This window comes from Mobula birostris, chromosome 8 (assembly GCF_030028105.1).
Source record: "Mobula birostris isolate sMobBir1 chromosome 8, sMobBir1.hap1, whole genome shotgun sequence".
Taxonomy (NCBI): domain Eukaryota; kingdom Metazoa; phylum Chordata; class Chondrichthyes; order Myliobatiformes; family Myliobatidae; genus Mobula; species Mobula birostris.
Genome location: NC_092377.1, coordinates 163,544,485 through 163,552,826, shown reverse-complemented (window position 1 = coordinate 163,552,826; position 8,342 = coordinate 163,544,485). Strand labels below are relative to the sequence as shown.

Here is an 8,342-nt window from a genome sequence, read left to right as displayed (position 1 = left end):
AAATGCTGACTTAACCTATTCTGAATTTCTACATTAATTTACTCAAGACTAATAATATGCTGACTGGCTCGTAATTACTCAGTCTATCCTTTATTTAATTAGTAAACAACAGCGCAGTGTTAACGTCTCCCTCCCTTTTTCCCAGGGTTCGCCATCCTCTCCAATCAGATTCCTTCTTCTTCTGCCCTTTAACTTTTCCACCTATCACGTCCTAGCTTCCTATCTCACACCCCTACCCCACCCACACACCTTCCCCTTCACCTGACTCACGATAGCACTGTCAGATCCAGCTCCAAGTTTGCTGATAATGTTGACCCAGTGGTTGACTCATTGCTAACAATGATGAGTCGGCATATAGGAAAGGAGGTAGAGCAGCTTGTCAAATGGTGTGAGAACAACAACCCGAGTCTCAGCGTGGACAAGACAAAAGGGATGGTTGTTGGCTTCAGGAAGGTGCAGGTTGACCTCTCTCTATTGCACATCAATAGCTCTGCTCTGGAGAGTGAAGAGCACAAAGTCCCTTGGTGTGCACGCAAGACAACCTAACTTGGACCCGTTGCGGTCCAATGGACCTCATTAGTCAAGAGGCACAACAGTGTCACACTCTCTGAGGAGATTGAGGCGTAGAAGACTCCTTGCCCCCATTTTAACAACTTTCTACAGCAGTACCATCCAGTTGCCTAATTGTGTGGTATGAAAGCTGTAAGGTAAGACCCTACAGAAGATAGAAAAATCCACCTAGGTTCACCAGGATCTCCCTCCCCACTATTTGTGACATTTATAGGGAGCAATGCAGATAAAGGGTCCGAAGCATTGTGGAAGATACCTACCACCCCACCCATCCCACGAACTCTTTGACCCACTACCATCAGGAAAGAGGTACAGGAGCATCAGGACTAGGACTGACAGACTGGGTGACGGCTTCTTCCCCCAGGCTGTGAGACTAATGAATACCCTGCCATCAGCAAGGTCTCTCATCACTAGGACAGCTAGCTGTTTACTGTCCATTTTATTTGCATTTTGAATTATATTTATTAACTTATTTGTGGTAATCTTATGTGCTGTACATGATATACGTATTGTGGGTGCATCGTGGTCCAGAGGATCATTGTTTTGTTTGGTTGTATATACAGTATAGTGCAAAAGTCTTTGGCACATATATACATAGCTCAGGTGCCTAAGACCTTTGCACAGTACTGTTGTAATTTTATGTAATGCACTGTACTGCTGCCGCAAAAAGAAAAAAAAAACAAGATTCATGACATATGTGAGTGATGGTAAACCTGATTCTGATATGGGTCTCTATTGTGAACTGAGAGTGGGAAGGGGAACAGGGAGAGGGGAACCATGGTTTGGAAGAGGGAAAGGGAGAGGGGAGGGAGCAGGGAGCACCAGAGACATTCTGTAATGATCAATAAACCAACTAATTGGAATCTGAGATGTCTGAGGGCTGGGTGTGCTTGCACTCACACCCACACCACTCCTTGCCCCTGGCCACCTGTCCAACACCCCTCCCATGGCGCTCCACCCTCACCAAATTTACAAACTCACTCTCTGCTCCACATTGATAAATACAGCAGTGCAAAAGTCTTAGGCACCCTAGCTATATGTATATATACACACACATGCCTTCGACTTTTACACAGTACTGTTTGTACAGTCAAATGGCAATAAACTTGAACTTGAGCCTAGACTTGCATACCACCTGGCAGTTTGTATTCCTTCTCCTCCCCTCACCTTCTTATTCTGGCTTCTGCTCTCTCCTTCCTTCCCAGTCCTGCTGGAGGGGCTCAGCACAAAACACTGACTGCTTATTCCTCTCTCAAGATGCTGCCTGACCTGCTCAGTTCCTCCAGCATTTCGTGTGTGTTAACAAAAAAAGCTCCCTGCTCTTGTGTCACACTGGTGACTAACTTTTGGATATGCAAACACAGGATTTGTGACCATTGTTTTAATCCTGACAGGTAGGTCCATGGCCTCCTCTTGTGACAAGATGAGACCACCCTCAGGATGGAGGAGCATCACCTTATATTGCGTCCGGTAGCATCAATATCCATTTTTCCTTTCAATAACAAAAAATCCACTCCTCCCTCTTCCCAACTATGACCTTTTACCTCTTCTCACCTGTCTATTACTACCCCCTGGGTCCCCTCCTCCTTCCCTTTCTCCTATGGTCCACTCTCCTCTCCTATCAGATTCTTTCCTCTCCAACCCTTGACCTTTCCCATCCACCGGGTTTCAGCAATCAGCTTCCAGCTATCCTCCTTTTTTTTTGACCCCGCCAGTTTTTGTTATTCTGGCGTCTTCCCTTCCCTTCTTAGTCCCTCAGGGTCGACTGTTTATTCATTGCTTGAGTTCCTCCAGCCTTTTGTGTGTGAAGCTTTTCACTGTATTTCGGTATATCACAACAATACCAACTCCCTCCACCTTCAGCTCAGGTGTCCAAACGTTACCTGGCCGAGTGGGGGGGGGGCGCGCGCGGAGTGAGTGGCCACGCCCACTCCAGGGTTCCGACCACGCCCACTGCGACTGACGTCACGACGCTCGGCGTGCCTTCGGTCTTAACCCAGCCCGCGCGCCTTGTTTTCCATGTCATTTCTCGCCAAAGCCGGCTCGCGGAGGGATTGGTATTTTCGGCAGCGGTTTCAGAATAGCGAGGCACCCTGGACTAGGTAACGTTGACTTCACCTGCGTGAGTTTACGCTCGCTGCGGAGCATTCTCACTGTTCGTTCAACAAAAAAAAGCGATCTGAAATCGCCGGACTGTTCCACCCGGTCGGGAACTGGCGATCGCGTCAGGGGATTGGCAGCCAGGCTGGCCAATGGGCGTCCGCCTGTGGGCGCTGCCGGCGTTGACTGGCAGGTGACCGGTGCAATTAGATTCGGCGGTGCTGGAATGAAAGGCGGGATCTCCGGCCGGGAGGGCGGAATTCGCTGGAGGTGCGCGGATCGCCTGACTTGAGGCCCTGGGGCCATTCCGCAAGGTCACCCAGCCCAGTATCTGGCACGAGTAGCCGGAGCCAAGCCTGGCCTTGCCGCTGCGTTATTTGCTCGGGGCATATTCTCAAGGATCCCAAAGCCACCCTGACTCGGTCATTCCGGTGGGCTCAATTTGCCTTTGGCCCCTGGTGGATTGGGGGAAGGTGTAGGACACTCCTGCCGTTTGCTGTGCCTTCCAGCCCCAGACTTTCGGCTGGCCGGAGCCCGCTGTACATCAGGAGCCTCGCCGATCTTTTCTCTTCTAACCCCCCCGCCCCACGATGGTTACAATCTGGACCCCGGTATTTGGTGCGAATGTGATCCAACGTCTGGGCTGACAACTTGCCATTAACCCCAAGAGACCATTCCTCTTGGTAACCTCGAGATACCATTCCCATCCCTTTGTCAACTGGAGGTCAATTTCGTTTCCTGTAACTGCCTCGCTCAAAAATAAGCTGCTTGGGCTTGCATTGGATTGCGAGCACTCTGTTGCAAGTCTTCCCTGCCCGTACACTGTGCAATGTCGCAACGCCTGTTTTTTCAGTAAGATTCCGATGTTTTAAGAGAAGCTGTGAGCGTAATATAAACTTGACATAAATACCCAACGGCAATTTATACACCCTTCTATTTTCCACACCTATCAAGGACTGTATAACTGGGTCTCGGCTTTATTTGCAGAATTTGCATTCTTTGTTCATAGTTTTTATATAAATTTCATATTACTTTCTTGTCAATGCTTGCAAGAAATCTCAAGGTAGTATATGGTAACATACTGAATATTTACTTTTCTCACTGCTCTAATTTTTAGCATTCTTTTGAGGTGAAATTTATTGATGCTGAACGACCATTTTGCCAGATAGATTTCAAGGATTGTCCCTTGCAGTTTTAGGAGTGTGGTAAAGAATGAAGTTCTATTTGTTTTGTGTTCTGTGTGCACAATGTTTTCTTCTCTACAAGGATAAACCGAATGCAGAACTTCTCTGTATTTCCATTCAATCTGCAGCGGTGACTCAGAACTCCCTGACGCCTGTCACTTTAGTTCACTCTTGCTTTGTCTTATCTTCTGCATTGTCGTAGCTTACATCATAAGGTGAGAGTCTGTTTGGGAGTGTTGCAGACTTCTGGACCTGTAACTGAATTCTGCAACTTTGGGTATTGAGCTTTCTGTTTTTATTGGAATTGGCAATATATCTGTGATACTGGCTCAGTTCTTGTTATTACCACAACCTGAACCTGCCATATCCTAATCCATTTAATTTAGTACACAATTTCTCCTATTTCCGGTTCTCCTTCCCACTTCTTCCATCTTTTTCCATTAGCCATTCTAGCTCCCCTCTCAATCCTTCTATCGTCTCACCTGCCCATCACCTCCCTCTGTTGTCCATCCTCAGAATCAGGTTTCTTATCACTGGCATGTGTCATGAAATTTGTTAACTTAGCAGCAGCAGCAGTTCAATGCAATACGTAACATAAAGAAAAAAAGTAAAAAATAACTAAATTGATTACAGTATATTGAATAGATTTAAAAATTGTGCAAAAGCAGAAATAATTTTTATTTTAAAAATGAGGTGGTGTTCATGGGTTCAATGTCCATTTAGGAATCGGATGGCAGAGGGGAAGAAGCTGTTCCTGAATCACTGAGTGTGTGCCTTCAGGCTTCTGTACCTCCTTCCTGATGGTAACAGTGAGAAAAGGGCATGCCCTGGGAGCTGGATGTCCTTAATAATGGACGCTGCCTTTCTGAGACACCACTCCTTGAAGATGTCCTGGGTACATTTTAGGCTAGTACCCAAGATGAAGATGACTAAATTTACAACCCTCCTCCTTCCCCCTCTCCTTTGGCTTGCTCTCAGGTTCTTTCTTCAGCTGTTTACCTTTTCCACCTATCAGTTCCCAACTTCACACTTCATTTACCCGCCCCCCCCCCCCACCTTTCCACCCATCCTCTCTCCCCTTACCTGGCTTCACCTATCACCTTCTAACTTGTACTGCTTACCATCCCCTGCACCTTTTCACTCTGCTTCTTCCCTTCTTTTCCACTCCTGATGAAGGACATTGGCTCAAAACATTGTCTCTTAATTCCTCCATGTAGATCTGCTGAGTTCTTGCAGTATCTTGGGTGTGTTTGTATTGTCTATCCACAGAGAGTGAGGAGTGAAAAAGCTAACTGACCGGAGGTGATTTCTGTTAGCTTGTCCTCTTGGCAAATCTGTGGCGTATTTTCTCTCCCAGTTCTCACAGGGTCACTGCCCTGAATTATAACATCAGCTGAAAAGCAAACAGTTGAGTATTTATAGAATTTTTTGATGTTTATTTCAAATTTCCAACTTTTTGTATTATTGAGATGTGGTGTGGAATAGGCCCTTTGAGCCCAGCTGTCCCTCAGTTCGATCCAAGTCTAATCACGGGACAATTTCCAGTGATGAGTTAACCTACCAACTGCTATGTCTTTGAACTGTGGCAGGAAACTGGAGCACCCAGAAGCCCATGCAGTCATGGGGGAGAGCATACAAACTCCTTACAGACAGCAGTGGGAAATGAAATCGGGTGCTGTCGAGCAAAGAACATTACAGCACGGTATAGGTCCACAATGTTGTGCCAACCTTTTAACCTAATCCTAAAATCAATCCCTCCTACATTGCACTCCATTTTTCTATCGTCCATGTGCCTATCTAAGAGTTAAATGCCCATAATAATACCACCGCCCTGGGAGACAACATCTGCCACTCTGTAAAGAACTTGTCTCTGACAGCCCTATATACACATGCACACAGGCCTCTTTGTAGAAGCCATTTCCACTCTAGGGAAATAAAATCTCTGGCTGTCCACTCTATCTGTTTCTTATCATCTTCGTATACCTCAGTCGAGTCACCTTGTCCTCCACTCCAAAGAGAAATGCTCCCGCTCACTCAAATTATCTTTATCATGTAAGAGAGTTAAAAATCCCACCTAATAGGTTAAATTAACAAATATCAAAATGAATTAAAATCTGTCATAGCCTGAAGTGGCATGATCTGAAACGTCAACTCTTATATTCATTTCCATAAATGCTGTCTGATCTGTTGAATTCCTTCAGCATTTTGTATGTGTAAAGCTGCCTTAGTGCTAGTAATTTTTTTAATAGAATGCCTCAAAGCAATTTGGATGTCTTCTGGTGTTATGATATCATTAAAACCTATTGAATATTTAAAGGCTTAGACAGAGTGGATGTGGAGAGGATGTTTCCTGCAGTGGGGGAGTCTAGGACCAGAAGACACCGTGTCCAAATACAAGGAGATGAGGAATTTCTTTAGCCAGATGCTGGTGAATCTGTGGAATTCATTACCACAGAAGGCTGGGTATGTTTAAAGTGGAGGTTGATAGGTTCTTAATTAGTCAGGGATTCAAGGCTTCAAGGGAGAAAACAGGAGAATGGGGTTGAGAGGGACAGTCAATCAGCCATAATGGAATGGCAGAGCAGACTTGACAGGCTGAATGTTCTACTGCTCCAATGTCTTGTGGTCTATAGTAGGCTTGCCTAAAATTGAATGGCAAGAGATTTAGAGGGGTTCTGAGGGTGGAGGTGGTGCTGGAGATGGGTAATCACACAATATTGGAACTATTGTGGCAAGCACTTGAACTGCCAAGATGTAGTATGAGTTTCATTGGGTGGTTGGACATGGTGAATGTCTATGAAGTAATGGGGAGGGGAGGGGTAATTCAGGCAGTTTTAAAATGCTAACAGGAGATTGTAGTTGTGTGCTTTTATTTTGGAAGGGAATGGACGGGTGAAAGATCTGTATCTTGTGGGTAGAGAGAATTGGATAATCAAACCCATCTATTTTGGGAATGGAGGACGTGGATGTCAATTTGGGACCAGATATTAGATCACAGGTTATTGCTGTAAGAACACACAGGTGTAGGCTAGTCAGCCTGTTCAATGTACTCCAATACTCAATACGGATGTGGCTGAACCAGTCCTGGCTTTAATACCACATTCCTGCCTTCTGCTGGTTCTCATTTAGTCTAATGTTTGTTACTGTTGGCCTTGAATGTAGAAAGCGACTGTCTCCACAGTATTCTGGTGATCTACCACCCTCTGAGTTGTGTACGTAACCTCTTTGTAAATTCTGACTGTTCATATAATTCCATTCTCTTTTTCTAAACGTTTCTTTAAGGTCTCATCCTCTCTTTTTCACCTAGCTGAATTTCCTCATCGGCTTTGTCACTTCCTCACAACTGGCCACCTATTTTTTCCCCATCTATTATTTTTTGTATTATAAGAAATTTGGTATCTGTACACTTGTTCCCTTTGTCCAAATTGTCAAGGTAGATTAATTTCTGTGGCACACTCTAGTTACTGATTACTGGTTGAAAGATGACCTATCATCCCTATTTTGTTTTCTGTTGGTTAGTTAGTGATTTCTTCCTTCCAGCCCTGTGCAGTAACTCTACAAGGACCAGCTGATTAAATGCCTTCTGGAAATCCAAATTATACCTCCTGTGTTTCCATTGGTGATGGAATAAAGATAAAGGAAATGCTTCCAAATTCATTAGTGTTGCAGCAGAACATTCACTTTGCAAATCTAAAGTTTATAAATGTGACAATTCGAGGTGCTACTGTTGCTGTCGTGTAAGCTTGCACTCAGTGGCCACTTTATTAGGTACCTCTTGTGGTCTTGCTACTGTAGCCCACCCACTTCAAGATTTGACTGGTTGTGAATTCAGAGATGCTCTTGTGCACACCACTGTTGAAATGTGTCGTTATTTGAGTTACTGTCACCTTCCCGTCAGCGTGAACCAGTCTGGCTATTCTCCTCTGACTTCTCATTACAGAAGCATTTTTTGTCGAGAGAACTGCTGCTTATTGGAATTTTTCTTGTTTTGTTTTTCGCACCATTCCCTCTAAACTCTAGAGCAGGGGTTCCCAACCAGGGGTCCACAGACCCTTTCAGTTAATAGTAAGGCTCCATAGGATAAATAAGTTTGGGAACTCCTGCTCTAGAGATTGTTGTGCATGAAAATCCCAGGAGATCAGCAGTTTGAGACACTCAAGCCACCCCATCTGACACCAGCAATTGTTCACATTTTTTCCCCATTCTGATGTTTGGTCTGGAAAAACAACTGAACCTCTTGATTACGTCTCCGTGCTTTAACGAATTGGGTTTACTATCACATTACTTTCTGTTTTGAGTGACAACTTTCTGGTGGCCGATGCAACAAAATACTTCACTATTCACACTTCAGCTGGTAAACGATCAGTGCAAACAGCCCCGTGGCTTCCCTGCTGGTGCTGAGTGGAATCACCTGTACGTACTTACTACCCATTATTCTTTGGCCTTTAGGGCAGCAGTGAAGGTCCTCTATCTCCAGTGGTGTTCAGA

General features: G+C 45.0%; 1 protein-coding gene across 6 annotated transcripts in view; it reads left to right on the top strand.

Moving 5' to 3' along the window:
• The first annotated feature begins 2,542 nt into the window (after positions 1-2,542).
• The window catches only part of LOC140201906 (2-oxoglutarate dehydrogenase complex component E1), a 123,371-nt gene continuing 117,571 nt past the window's right edge, over positions 2,543-8,342 (top strand). For 4 of the 6 annotated variants that reach the window (XM_072266696.1, XM_072266695.1, XM_072266693.1 and 1 more), the window contains exon 1: positions 2,544-2,672. The gene's annotated coding sequence lies outside the window, so the exon portion shown is untranslated. Of the gene's footprint in view, positions 2,673-8,342 lie in introns of all 6 variants that reach the window. The other 2 variants (XM_072266694.1, XM_072266692.1) reach the window with 1 other exon arrangement.